Genomic DNA, 14,728 nt, shown 5'->3' with positions numbered 1-14,728 from the left:
ACATCCCATCTCACGCTAACTCCTATATAGAGCGTTCCTTTTCCTTCTTTGTGCTCTCGTTTAGATCACCTCGCTATCCATATTTTGTGCCTATGGGTGCTGCTGTGTGAACTGGAGCCACAGACCTGATCCAGCTGCCAAAATATCTGGAAAAAAGCCTTTTTCAGAGTAGCCATTTCCCTGGTCTGAATCACTGCATTTCTGGCCAGAAATTGGTGCCAACGTCAGGCCAGGACTGAGCCTCTCCAGCAGCATCGCTGCTAACCCATGGGCTTGTGGCAGTACTTTCTTGTTTGGTGGGGTTTTTTCTTTGTTTGGGTTGTTTTTGTTGTTTGTTTGTTTGTTTGTTTTCATAAGTTTTAGGGATTTTTGGTAAAGACTTCAAGGAAGGGTTATATGGTCTTAAAACATTTCATTGGTCCATTTATGTCCACCCAGTCAGACAGGGCTTCAGTTTTTAAGACTCCTTCCCTATCCTCATGGAAACTTGGTGGTTACTGCAGGATCTTGCCAGCAGCTCACTTGAAACACCAGTTTCAAGGTAGCAAAAAACTTGTGTCTTGCATAAATCTCAATGTGCAAAGCCATGGGGCCCTTTGAGTGAAAATGGAGGTAGAAGATAACGCTGTTGCTCTAGATATCATTTTGACATTCAAATGTGAGGCCAGGACCCCAATCCCACGTCGCCCAGTTGACCACAAAGACCATAATCGCTTCCATTTTTTGTGGTCAGTCTGTTCCAGCTTGCCCCTTCCACTGCATATTTCCTTGTATAGGAATTGTGCATCACACTATCTGGTCTGATTAATACCAGCTTATTGTGCCTCCTGGTGCACTTACAACACAACTTTGCAACAGGAAAATAACGCCGGCATTTTAAAACACCGAGGATAGCAGAACAAAAAGGACAACGCCTGGACTAAATGAGTTCTGACAATTTCTCATTTCCATTTATTCAGAAAAAAAAAATTGTAATTGAGGCTTAAAAACGAACGAAAGAAAAGCCCTCCATGACTTTAAGTGTAAAATCCATTTTAGTAGCAGGAAGCTGTTATATGGTTAGAGCAGTTATTTTTATTGTCTGTCTGGGTATAGTTTTTAACTGCAGGCACAGAATAAATCAATAGTGTCATAAAGCTCCTCTCACCCTCTGCCCTTTCTAAAGGGACATTGTTCGGTGTCTGCTGGATGTGACAGACACCGCTGCTTTCATGCACAGAATCACGCCTCGACGGATGTGCTGAGGGAAAGCTCAAAGTGCGACGTATATTTACCTATACCTCTTTGTTCATATAATCTCAGAGTCACCAGATTAAAAGCAAAATAAAACACAGGCTCGCACACAAAAATGCTCAGAAGTTCTTCATCAGAACAGGGGGGGGTTACTCAGGCTTTCTCCTGCAAATGATCTTTACAATGTATTTGTCCGTTCATAGATCTTTTCAGCTGACATATTTCCAAGACTGTCTAAGAAGAGAAAGCTTGTGGTGATTCATAACATACTTACCACAACTTAAATTGACTGTATTCTGTGCCTTAATACAGTGAGGAGAGACGTAGCAGGATCTGACTGTAGGAAGCTGAAGCTGGATAGGGTTGGCCTGGAATTGTGCCTTTTAACAGCAAGAGTAGTTAAGGGCTGGAAGAGCTGCCTTAGGAATGTGGTGGATTTAGCGTTCATTTCAGTCTCTAAATCAAGAGTGAGTGTCTTTCTAAAGATGTGCAATAGCTTCAGCAGAAGTTGTGGCTTTGATGCTGAAATGAGTGGGTGAAGCTGTGTTACATAGGAAACAAAACCAGATGATTATGATGGTCCTTTTCAGCCTTACTAATCCACTAATTTGGGGCCTTTCACACATTGGGGTTTAAAGCAGCCTCTTAGGTTTTCTGGGTGGTTTCTGCAGGCGATACATGTTCCAGAGCCGGGTCTGACCAACTCCATCTAAATGGGTGTCTGGAACTAACACACTTTATAATTTATATATAAATTGCTGCCTCTGAATGCAGTTTTGGATCCATTTCCCCATGCAGCTGAGTTCACTTTGTCTGTTCTGTGCAGCGTGGATTTTCCTTTACAAAGCAGATACACATTGGAGAGAGAGCTGACCTGAAACCCGCACCATGCGCTGCTGGATACCCCAGGAACAGTCACCCCTAGCATGGAGAAGTAAACCTTTATGGAACAAATTCTTGAGAGATTTATTGTCGGCAGTGCACACTGTCGAGTGAATTCATTGCTCCTCTCCTTGCTTGTGCATTGCAGTTTCCCCAGGTTGGCACTGGTGACAAAAGCATGAGAACTGCACTTGTGCTGCAAGTGGGAGGTGGAGACAGAGAAAATCTGTGCTCTGTCTGTGGGACTCTGTGCCGAGACAGCTCTATTTTCACATCCAGTCACAAGCCAATTGGTATTACTGCGGCATTTGTTTTGAGGACAGCTCTCAAGAAATGGAACTGGAGTTTGGATTTAGTAAGATTAAAGAAAGCAACCCAAAAAATAGTGCAGGGGGTTTCCGAAGGTAGCACCGCTCATGCGTAGCCCAGTGCTCTGCAGGCAGAGAGCCCACAGGAGCTCGCACGCTCCTTGGCGAGTGTGGAATTTGTTTACTGCGAATAACATTCATCCCGGTAACCTATTCTTTGTTTTTCTTCTCTCTGTAAAATGCTTAGCACTGGATTTTGATGTCTATAAATACTGATTTGGATTTCCCTTCCTTCCCTCCCCACACCCTACTCAGCCCAGCGCCGGCTGCTGACTCCTTCCCTTCGCCTCTCCCGTCCCCACGGCGTGAGCTCGGTCACGTGCGGCCCCCCTGCAGGACATGGGCACTTGGGAATGGGAATAACAAATAACAAACGAGACCCCAGTGTGTAAAACAAAAAACCCACATGAACTTCCCGGATTCTCAAACTTTTTCATAAATAGCCAGCGGCTGCCTGAATCGCAGCAACAGTAATAATAAATTACAGTAAATATCTTGCTGCCATAAGTGACAGCAAACCAACCCCACTGCTGTTCAGAAGTGAATTGGAGAAAATATTTCTTAATCCCTTTTTGTATTATTCAGTCAACTGCAATGATTTATAGCACTCTGAAGAAGTTGCTGTACAGAGTTGTTTCTTAATCATCCGCCTTAGCACCTCGCTATTATCCATGTGTGTCAGTGCTTGGGCGCTGGCTTCGGCGCTGGCTCCAGCGCTGCTCGGTGCAGTAGTTTTAGCATCAGCTGCTGCCTCGGTTCGTGATGGCTGCGCTTGGGCTGGGATCTGGGCTGGGCCTGATCCCTCTGGGAATAAATTCATTTAGTACAAGAGATCCCTCAGCCGTTCTCTGGGACCCCATTGCCTCTGGGGACAAATCTGCTCTTAGGAGTAGACGGTCCAAAATAGGAAAACAGTGCTCAGCTGTTGCTGAGCGGGGATCAGCCCGGTCACGGTGCCGTGGATGAAGGTGTTGCCCCAGAAACCATCTGGTTCGAGCTGATTTGGCTGTAAATAATCCACGTCCGGTGGACAGGGGGACTTTGGTGCTGGCGCGCATCAGGTGCATGTTCTGCAGACAAGTCCGTCCCCCCGTTAGTCTGCAGGCACACTCATTATCAGTGCAGGAAAATGAAATGGGGGGGATATATTAAATGGGGAACACAGTATCAATTGCTGCTGTCTTTGTCAACTTATTACCAAAGATTTATACATGATGCAGTGAGGACTGCTCAGTGACACATCTTAATTTAATTAAATTTCCTGTTGGTTTGATGTCTGATCAATCTGATCAATCAATAATGTTAATGTTTTTGCAATTTAGAGATTAAAGCTTGGATGAGCGGATATTGAAATACTCTCACATGCAGCTGCCGGGCAATATTGTCTTCTGCTTCCATTTCTCAGAAAACCTGATCTGGGCAAGGATGCATCCCAGGGCTTGCCGTGTGCCTACACCAAGCCTGAAAGCTTTGCCCCATGCTGGCAGAGGGCGAGGGAGCTGTGCAGCAGCGTCACTCCTTCGAGAGACACAATTGCATGGAGCCAAGATCTGGGTTTGTGCAAAATCTGTATAGCTCTGTATATTTTCTCTCTGATGTTCGGTATAGGAGGAAGCTTGAAGAATGGGGTATTGCTGATGTGACACTTCCCTTTGCTATGTGTTCCTTGTTCTAGATGTTGCACCTGGGGTTTTGAATCTAGTGGCCACTGAGATGTGTCTTGTGCAGGTCCTCTAGTCCCGTTGGATCCCTCTCTGTCCTCTGGCCACCGCAGCCCCCTGCAGCAATGAGCTCCCCAGTTTAACTGCTGCTTTCTAAGGCACCATCAGGGACAACAGGATCCTGGGCTGGAGCTGAGTTTAACACTCGTAGCTCCTTGCCTGCCTAAATTTCTCACAGCTGAGCTAATTGTGCTCCACCCTTTTCAGGCTGTGAAGATAAAGAGATGCTGTAGGATGTCTGCAGAACCCTTTTTTTCCTCTTACTGCTTTGTTTTGTTTAGTGCCTCAAATACTTCAGTAGTGAGCTCAGGAGAGGCTTTAACTTATTCAGGGGAGTTATTCTACGCTGACTTTTCCATGAGGCCTTGGGGTCTTACACAGCCCTTTAAATACTTACAACTCATGGAAAGGAAGTAATCCATGTTTTTTAACTTGTAAAAGTGTGAACCCAGATTTCATCCGGGTTGTAGCCATGGCCATAGTCTCGATAAGTCAAACTAATTTGTTAGATCTTCACGCCATCGGAACTTGGACAGTGAGAAATCCTAGCCTGGGTCTGAGGTCTGCGGGCTCCGACATCCATCTCTGCTTTCCAGGTCTGTGCCATCACTGGCTCTATGCTGCATGGGGTCTGGGGTGCTTGTGTGCTTGTTGTATTTAGGAGAGCCTTAAAAGGGCCATTTACTTACCCAGTTTATTTGAAAATCTGTAAAATCTATATGGGCCGTTTCTCTTAAGGATACTCTACCGGCTGTTTGCTGTATACCCGTCCTCTGACAACCCCAAAGGAGCTCACAGAGGGAAGAAGGGAGAGAGAGAGAAAAAAGGAGGGAGAGGAATAAAGAGCAGCTCATTTTCCACTGTAGCACAGACACCTGAGGGGTCGCAGTCAGCAACTTTTTGACAGTACAAGAACTCGGTAACTTAAAACAGGAAGCAAAAGAAACACCGTGACCAAATAACTTTGCCTTGACCTCCTCATGAGAGAGTCAGCGCCTTTAAAGTAAACTGGAACTCCTTGCTGTAATTTATTTCGATGTTGCTTGCTCCTTACCTCGTTAGAGCAGCAATATTCAGAAATGTGCCAAAAGATTTAGGCAGGCTGTAGGATGCAATGTAGCTGATTTTGGGGAATGGCAGTATTGAAATACGCTATACTGCAGGGTTTCTTCCACTGGAATACACCCTGTGCACTGGGCTGTGTTTCCTCCTCTGTTGTAAGCCCCACTAGACACCCCCCCCAGTTGAGGTGAGAGGGCAGCCTGCCCACCATGGCTGTGGGGGCATCGGTGCCCTGCACATGTGCGTGTACGTGCACGGATGTTGGGAAGGCAGGGAGGAAGGGGTATCTGTTCCTTGGAACACAGTGAGGGAAGTAACCTACTGCCAAACTAATGATTTTTATACCAAATCAACCTTTTAACGCTTAAGCCTTGCTATATAATGCTCTCCAAGGCTGTTTTTCATAGGTAGGACTGCTGTGAGCTTGTCCGGCTTGCCGAGAGATAGTTGAAGATGCTTTCCTTCCTCCCTCTGCCTGGGCTGGGGTGCAGTAGCGGTTCCCTCCGTGGTGCACAGCGGTGTGACAGCTCAGCAGGCTGTGCTGCTGCAGAGGTGGCCGGGTCAAAACGACGACCCCCTGCTCCAGCATGGGGAAAAACATGACAAGATATGGTTAAAATGGGCAGTCGTGGCTGTTAGGGATCTGCAGTGCCCTCCACATGAGAAAGTAAACCCCTAGATTTCTGATGCACGTTGTTTGCAGGAGCCGGTGCTGCTCATGGCATCTCCCAGCAGCAGCTGAGATTTAGCTCCATGGGCTCGTGTCTTTGCTGGTTCCAGCTTGGCTATTTCACAGTGAAAAAAAGCATAATAAGTCCTGAGCATTGAACATTTGACTCTTGGGTGCTTGTGATCCGGAATTCCCTTTGTTGTTCGACATGCCACCTTGCTCCCTGTGGCACACTGGATCAGGGCCTGGCCAGTTTGCTTGTTTGGGGGTTTAACCTGTAAGGAAGGTGAGGATACAGAGCAAAGCCACCCTGTAAGTCCCACAATCCCAATCCTGCAAGGACATTCATATAGATGACATCTCCAGGCTACTTCTTAGAGTTGCTCTTCTTACCCTGAAGAGTAAATACCTATAGGAAAGTAATTTGTTACACAATTGGGGAGCGCTGTTACTCACAAGCTAGTAAAATAACTGTAGGTGGACTTTTACTGCCTTCAGCAGCAAGCATCCATGCTGAAGCCAAGAATGAGACTTTTCTTGCTGGTTCTGCTACAGCATGACCTATGACAGAGCCACATGGGTTTTTGTCTTGCACCCATCTTGTTTCCATGCAGTGTGTTGAACAAGAAATAACCGATTTCTACTTGCAGTGTTTAGACTCAAGTTGTGTTGTTTCAGCAGCTGCAGGAATGCTCAGTAATTCATGCACATGTAGAATCAGAGTGGCTTCTGGCCTAACTTGGACACCATTCTTGAGAACTCTGCCCTCAACTTCAGCTGTCCAGAAATTAGCCAGCTCCTCCATGCCAGTCATCCAGGATCCCTCCATTTTTGGGTGGGCTGAATCACCCTGTTGGGGTAGCTTGTTCTTCTTGTCGACTGCAAGTTAAGTTGGATTTGGTGCTTATCTTTAGGTCATTTAAAAAATACAATCACAAGGGTATTGTGTTAGAACTGTCACAGTTTTTCTGCAGCTTTCACTATGAAGGTGCTCCCACCTGACTGTGCCTCAGGTGTGGAGTACGGTTGGGTATCAGCTTCCGCATGGAAATGGACTCAGTCCAACAGGTGGCTGATCCAGGATCTTGTCACACATTTTCCCTAAGTAAATAAAACCAGAGAAGCACAGAAACAAAGGCATGAGCCTCCTGTAAATAGAATGTAAATAAAAAATGACTGAAGCCCATGCTGGTGCCACTCTGATAGCGGAGTGGAATCGGGCCCTTTCCATGCCTTGTAAAGCACCCCTCAGGGATGCTGAGCAAGCCTTAGCTCAATTCTCTGTTTAAATTGGGTCTTTCTAACCTTTAGAGGGAGAAAGCTCCTTTACCCTTTACCATATTCAGCATGAAAGAAGATCTTATGCAGTACAAATATTCAAGTATGTCCTAGTCAGCAAATTAGAATCCAGAATATTTCTTTTATACCATGATTTACTACCTCTGTTTCAGGCCACGGTGTACCTGTGCCGGGTGCACAGCAACATTTAGCACTTTAATGCTAGCTGCAAGTAGCCGAAGCCATTACGTGTAGGGCAAAGCAAGTCAAAGCTCTTTGCAACCATCTATAACGTCTGAAGGAAAGCGCATGTTTTTAAACTTTGTTTGGTCACTGCCGTTTGTGTCCTGACAGTCATTGCGTTTGTGATTATGCCCTCAAAGATAAAGTGCAGCCAGTCCCAGCACCTCCGAGCTGCCTGCTGAGGTCGGCGTTGGGCTGGGGGCACCTTTTGCTCATTAGACCTTCAAAAACTGGGAGACATGAAAGCAAAAATGAACCTGTGGAGAAAGCCCCAGCAGAGCAGTCTTCAAGTCCTGTTAAGAAATGCTCAGAAGACCAAAGCTTGGTGGTTATGTTCAGACCAGGAACCTCAAAAAGTGATATGGGCGATGGAGAAAAATGGCCAGTTTCTCTAAGGGAAAGAAATGCTCCGGTTTCCACACTCGTGCAAGAAATCTGGACTTCCTAGGTGGAAGGGAAATAAAGACAGGTAGAGATATGTGGCTTACACTTTCCATGTATATTTCTAATTATGGCGCATCTATCATTCTTAGCACTGCCTTGAGCGAAGAAAGATAAAACAGCAGAAGCAATAGCAAGATTTCTGCACATGTAGCCAGTCTCAAAATCAATGGGAGTTTGGTATCTAAATACCTTTAAAAACCTGACCCCCAGTTCCCTGAGGCCCCCTGTGAATATCACAACCTTAAATCCTGCTGGATGTACCGATGCTGCTCAGCCTGGGGAAGGCAGGGGGTTGCACTCGGGACAGCATTTGCTTTGTAATGTGAAGGGCTGAAAAATATTCCCTTTAAGGCTGGATGGCTTAAAGCTGTGCACTCTCATTCTTCAGCATCAGTTTGGTTACAGGTGCTGTTGGACTGTGTACCAGCAGTCAATGAGAGGAATTTGGTGACTGTCCACAAATGCATGTTAATAAGTGTTCATTACTCCCGCATGTTTAAATATTTTATGGGGGAAAGCGCAAACCTTTACTAACTCTTGGTAGAAGAGAAGCAAAGGACGTTTACACTTATTCTTTTGCGCACAAATAGAACCAATAAATATTCAGGCAGGTTGAACAAAAGTTTCCAGTGCAGATGAGGGAATCCCCTGAGCTCATGCCATGCAGTGGGTGTACGTGGAAAATGTTGCTGTGCCTCCCCTTCCGTGCTGCTGGGCTGGCCCCACGGTGCATGCTGGGCTGGCTGCTGCACAGCAGAGGTGGCTCAGCCAGGGCCAGGTTACACGAGTGACTCGCTCAGCCAAGGTGACTCCTCTCATCTGCTACACATCACAGGGTTATTTATAACAGAGCAACCTCCATTCTAGCAGGCGGGGGAAGCTGACAGCCCCTTCCCTCCTTTGGGATGCTGAAACAATTGCATACGGGAGGAAGCCAGCAAGTGCTTGCCTCTTCAGTAAAAGCAGAGGGTTGGGTCGGTCTTTGCTCCTCTTTAATTAGAGTTTATTGGTAAAGCAACCCCATTTTTCTGCTCCTGCAAAATCTGGCCTGTCAAGGCCTAATTCCTTGGGCCTATCAAGTATGAGATATGTTTACCCAGTCCCTCCAGGATTAGCTGGGATGCTATCAAAAGTGAGGAGTGTATTTCTATCAATGAAAACCACTATGACAAGGTCTGTCCCCTGAGACAAATGGCCTGTTCCATGGAGGCTTTAAATAGGAGCAATAATGGTAGTGAGCAGCACTGAGTTGAATAATTAGATTGTTCTTCATAAATCCTGGAGTGAAGACTTCCAAGCAGGTCCATTATGTGTGTCGTATGTTAGCACTGAGCTTTATGTGGTGTGGACACCGCTCCGCGCCGGGCTGCGGTGATGGGTGAGTAAATCACCAAAGATTGGGACGGGAGGATGCAGCTCCTGCCCCTCCTGCCTGTTCCCCGCAGAGATCGTCTGCTCCGAACCGCAAACACCCGGGTTATTTATTTTGTTGTTCACAGAGTTTTTGAGAGGCCTAACTGGAGTCAGCTCTGAATATTTATGTTTTGTTTGTATATATTCAGAGACTGGAAAATAGATATTTTGTTCACGTCCCCAGACCGGTTCATTTACTGATTCACTTAGAACATCCTTGCAGATCCATTGAGAGATAACTTCTTCCCCAGAGGGATGCAGCCATCTGATAGCGGCTCGGCGTTATCTCCACATATCGTTGGTGGGATTTCCTCTTGCCAGCTGAGAACTGACCTTTTCTGTTAAAAATAAAAAATTCTCCCTTCTCCCGTTTCAGTTATGCAGGTTTTCTCTCTCTTTCTTGCTCTCCGTGTCAGTTACAGAAGGAAATCTCAGATGAGCAAATGTCATTTAAGCCTGACCCCGATCAGTAATTTCTAGACGTTTCAGAGGAAAAGCTGTGATGCAGCAGCGTCTGCAGGCAGGGACGTTCACCCACCCGATGTGTGACACCTGTGCACGCTCAGGTGAGCGCTTCTGCACTGCATTCACCTAGAAACCTGTTTGTCAGACCCGGTTAAACGATGCTGGTAAAAAGAAGAAGAAATCACATTGTTCCCTCGAGAACAGTCTGTCTGCTTTGTCTGCCAGTAAGAATCTTGTGTCACTGTAAAGTTTATAGGACCTGATTGGCAAAGGATGCCCCGATGATAAATAAACCGCCCATGTTGCGTGGCTCTGTGCATCTGAGCAGCTGCAGTGCCCTTTCCAGGTACCTTGGCTCTGAAGTTGCGCCATCTGCATTTGGGCCAGGTCCTCTGTTACTGTCGAGGTCTCACAAGAGAAGGGACACATCCTTTAAAAGGACGAGGAAAAAGCACCAACCATGAACCAGCTTCTGAGAAACCTCATGGCCTGCTGTCCAATTCTGCAGCTTGCACCGAAGTGTTGGGGCGAGGTCTGGGCTCCCCCGTGACCCACATGCTGTGGTACCAACGGCCTTGCTGCCAGGTCATCCCCTCGCTTGTGCCTGCAGGAAAAAGTTCTCGGTGTCAAAACGCTGCCAGGATAAACAGTGTTAAACATTTTACAAGGCAATTTAGGTGATAATCATCAAGGTAATAGAAATATATTATCCATATTCATTTAAAGGTGTGCTGTGCTTTCCTTCCTGATTAGTGTGAGAAACCCCTTGCTGGGATACGAAAATAAAGTGACTGTGAGAATTTTTAAAGGCACATTCCTCCTCGCATCGTAAGAGCATGAATTCCAGGAATTTCCTATCCATAAGAAGTTTGCATTCCTGGGACTCGGTGCTCGCACCCTTGAACACAAACCTTCCCGATGCTGCAGCAGAGGCAGCCCCGCTCCTTTCTGCCCTGCCTGGCAGCCGGAGCAGAGTCGCCGCTTCTCAGCAAGACCCTGAACTGAGCACAACCGAGAGCCAGGACACAGCGATCTGAAGGTGATTTTTCAGCATAATACCCAGGAATTTAACTATGACCCTGTTTCCTACAATCTGGCCTTTCTTTAGGCTTGTCCTGCTTTGAGCTGAGCTTGGCAGGCAGGCTTTGTGCCCACCAGGCAGAGCCAGCAGTGAGGGTGTCTTCCGGCGAGTGTGTCCCTATCTGCTCTGAGAGGGCACCAAGTGGCATTTGGCTCTTGAGCACAGTAGTAACTTTGGTGGTAACCACGGTTTGTAAATTGATTTGTTAGATGAGAGTCCACCCGTTATCTCCGTTTGCAATATTTGAGTGTTGCAGGTTCTGATGTGTAGGTTGCTTGGGAGAGGAGATGTCTGGCAGAGCTCTGGGCACATCTGCTGACTCCTGTCCCACCAGAGGCGGGTCGGAGCACACAGTAAAATCCAACAATCCTGCACCAAAAGCAACTTATGTTCTATACAAGTGGAGTTAGGTCTTCTTAACAGGGTCCAGGCGGGTAAAACTGGTCCCAGTCTGGAGAAGGGACTGAGTCATCACCCCCACTCCTTGTTGCGCCCTTTGCTGCTGGCGGAGCTGCTGATCTGTAACGTAGCTGGACTGAGGCATCCAGGACACCCAAGGGAAACGGGAAATGTGTCTGTGGACATTAGATGATTCAGGGTTTGCTGGCAGCTGAACAGAAGTTTTCTGGATTTCAATTTCGAACACGGGCAGCTTTATTCCACCCAGTTCCCACGGTGGGCACCCGTCCTCTGATGAGCCTGGCCTCAGTGTTGCGTTAGGGCGCTCGCCTGCCTCAGGGGCATGCTGAGGAATTGAGCACAGTCACAGGACCATGTAAGATCCTTAGATGCGTTGATTTCACCTTCCAGAAGTTAAGGTTCAATTTTGAAAAGGTCCCAGAAAGTATCAGCCTAAGCCAACAGCTGCTTCGCCACCACCTGATATTACTCTCGATCCCTGCATCTGCTGGCTGGCTCGATGTCGGGCTTCCCTGTGCTGATACACTGCATGAAAATAGAGGCAGTGTTTTTTCATGCATCAGAAACCCCTTCAAGATCAGGAAATGCTTGCTTGAAAAAGAAATATTTGCTCTCCAAAGATTACTTTATAAGCCTAAAATGCATCAGGCCCCAAAATGTTTGTAGATTGTCTGAATTTCCCAGAGTAGGTTTAATAAATAAAGACTCAAGACTGAAAACACTGTCTATTTGCAGTAGGACTTCTCATTATGTTTCATGCCTATTTCAGCTTTAGGAGGATATGCTGGTTTAGCTCCTTTCTGATGCTGTTTCTTAATGCAACCAGATTTTCTAGATTAGTGAAGGTATATGAAAGAAAAACCTGGAATTAGATTTGCAAAAGGTCTGTTATTTATACTAGGTAGTACTTAGACGTTAAACCAAGACAAAAGATATTCACGGTCACAACAACCAATCAATTTAAAAATCATTTTCAAAGCAATCTAATCGCCTCAGAAACTCAATGACAAATGTATAACAATAATGTATATTTGTGTAGTAACTTTCCCCCCAAGGAATCCAACACCTCCAAACTATCAGCCTGGGAGGCGGCTCTGGGGTGAAGAGATGGCTGAGGTTTCGGAGCAGACATGGCGAGGTCACCCAACCAAACTCACCTATGTCTGAAGGCCCCTCGGCGTCACAGGATGCGCGAGCGGCGTTTCCAGCACGCGCCTCGGCGGGACCTGAGCTTTGCCTATCTTTGCAAAGGGCTGAACTACAACAAAAAAGGCCATTTCCACTTTTAAGGGCATAAACAGGGTAAAAGTGCTGCTTCAGCCCAGGGTTGTCTCGCTGCACTCCGGCGGCACCAGCAGAATACTTTTGCAAGGGGATTTTTACAGTGCTTTGAAAAACACCAATATTTTTACTAAATATTAATGGAAGCTTGACTTGAAGTCAGCTCGAGCAGCAGAACAGTGCTTATAGTAATGATTTATGTATTAAATGCATTTGATCTGTTATTTTTATTATCTTGATGTGTTTTTGATGTTCGGTTCTCATAAGAACAGCAGCCAAGTGGCACTGAAACCCGCTTTGAACACGTGCGTGTGTGCATGCCTTAACAAACACGACTCACGTATGATCTTTTAGTCAGGGCTCTGAATAATCGGCTGTAAGTAATAAGCGGCGCTTCGTGGGATGTCATCACTCCTTCAGTTTCAATATGACAGAGTCATCTGTAGCCAGGAAGCTTCTGCTGGGGTTTTGTGTGTTATCTACAGCAACTTTTCTGTCTTATCTGTGGAAAATTGATCCATACAGTCTCTAAAGAGAGACCTACATCAAATATTAATTTTGCCTATTTGTTCGATGTAATTAGCAGGTGTGATTAATCAATTAATCAATCTGCGATTCCTATCTGTTCTGCAAACAGTGTGCTGCGCTCCACGGAGACGCTGCGAGCGGGGATCCCACAGCGCCGCTCAGCTCCTCATCACGGGGGCCCTTCCTGACCCCACGTCCGGGGCTGCAGCCACTGAGCTCTGCTGCAAATGGCACCTCTGGCAGCCCAGATTGCTCAGAGAGCACAACAAGCCTTCGTTCGAGGACCTTGCTGGCCTGGTTCCCTTGCCATGGGGCTGGGGGGCATAAGGATGCTCCTAGGAGAGGGATGTGGTGACCTCTGTGTGTCCCCTGGGTCCTTGCTGTGCAAACCGGCTGGGGAGCCAGGGCTGTGTTGACCCCTTGGCAGCCCATAGCTCCAGGCAGTGACTGGTTTTGTCTGTCCCTGAAGAGGACACAGCAGAAAAGAGCTTCCAAAAATGGATGGACTTTTCATGGCAGGCTTTTGGTGCCCTTCCCAGGCTGATTTTGCTGGTGTGAGGGATGCGGGTAGGTCAGATGAAATTCAGGTAGACCTGAAGTTCTTTAAATGCTTACAAATGCCAGATTTTGGCACTTTTGCTGGGTGGGCAGCAGACAAACTCCCAGCCCTGTACTCAGGGACTCAATGACTTTTTAAATTTAGCTCTGTAAGTGGTGCTGGATTTCATGGAGAGTGGGGAGTCTGGGTCATGTTGCACAAGGGAGCAAGCACCCTCGGGTGTTCCCATTCCCCTGAGCGCTTATTTGGGGACAGTGGGAGGGGTATGACCATGGATATTACAGGCAACATAGGGAAACATGCCCTTGTGTTAAATTGCCATGTATGAGACTTTGCATTTCCTGGTAACAGGCAGCAAGGACTCGGTGGAGCAGCATGGCAGGACCTTGAGCCAGGGCAGAGGCTTCAACCGATGCAGGTACAGGAGCCTTCAGTGCAGGATGGGCATTTTCAGGGCATCCAGAGTTTGTACAGGACACGCTGAGGGCCATGACTGTGGTCTCCAGCTTGCACAGGGTTTCTTCCAACACTGTGGTAGCATCTGCTCTGCTTTTTAGTACAAGTGGCTTGTGCAAGGTGCTGGGTTACACAGCTGAAGTCTGTCCGAGTCCTCTCCGAACCGCGGCCCCTTTTCCAGTGTCGTATTCTGGGCCATTTCTATCCAGTCCTGCCTGGGTTTCTCTGCTTTTCCCCTGCTATTAGGAGTCCTCCTGTCTTGCACCTTGTCCACCACCACCCTGGAGAACCTGCACCAAACTGCATATCCATCAAGATGAGGTACGAGCGCAGCCCAGGAGTAACCACATTGATGCCATGTGCCAACAGGCCCTGGGTCTGCCTTAAATCCTTTTCCTGTTCTGTGATCTTTTAGTTCAGCCAGCCCTATCACCATGATATATATCCCTCTGGCCAGCCTGACCTTACCCTGGCCTAGGGTAGGCTGCTTTTTCATTTATTGGGCTCATTGGTCCTGATTTCATTCCCGTGCATTGTATGCTTTGCTGACCTGGGAAGATTTGACGTTTCACAAAGGCAAGTGCCCTCCAGAAGATGAACTGGTCTTGGTTTCGGTGTGATTTT

General features: G+C 47.0%; 1 protein-coding gene across 1 annotated transcript in view; it reads left to right on the top strand.

The window, feature by feature from the left end:
* Positions 1-14,728, top strand: part of MAF (MAF bZIP transcription factor) — a 192,389-nt gene that overhangs the window by 64,201 nt on the left and 113,460 nt on the right. The gene's annotated exons all lie outside the window — the stretch shown is intronic.

This window comes from Patagioenas fasciata, chromosome 13 (genome assembly GCF_037038585.1).
Source record: "Patagioenas fasciata isolate bPatFas1 chromosome 13, bPatFas1.hap1, whole genome shotgun sequence".
Taxonomy (NCBI): domain Eukaryota; kingdom Metazoa; phylum Chordata; class Aves; order Columbiformes; family Columbidae; genus Patagioenas; species Patagioenas fasciata.
This window is presented reverse-complemented; position numbering and strand designations above follow the sequence as displayed.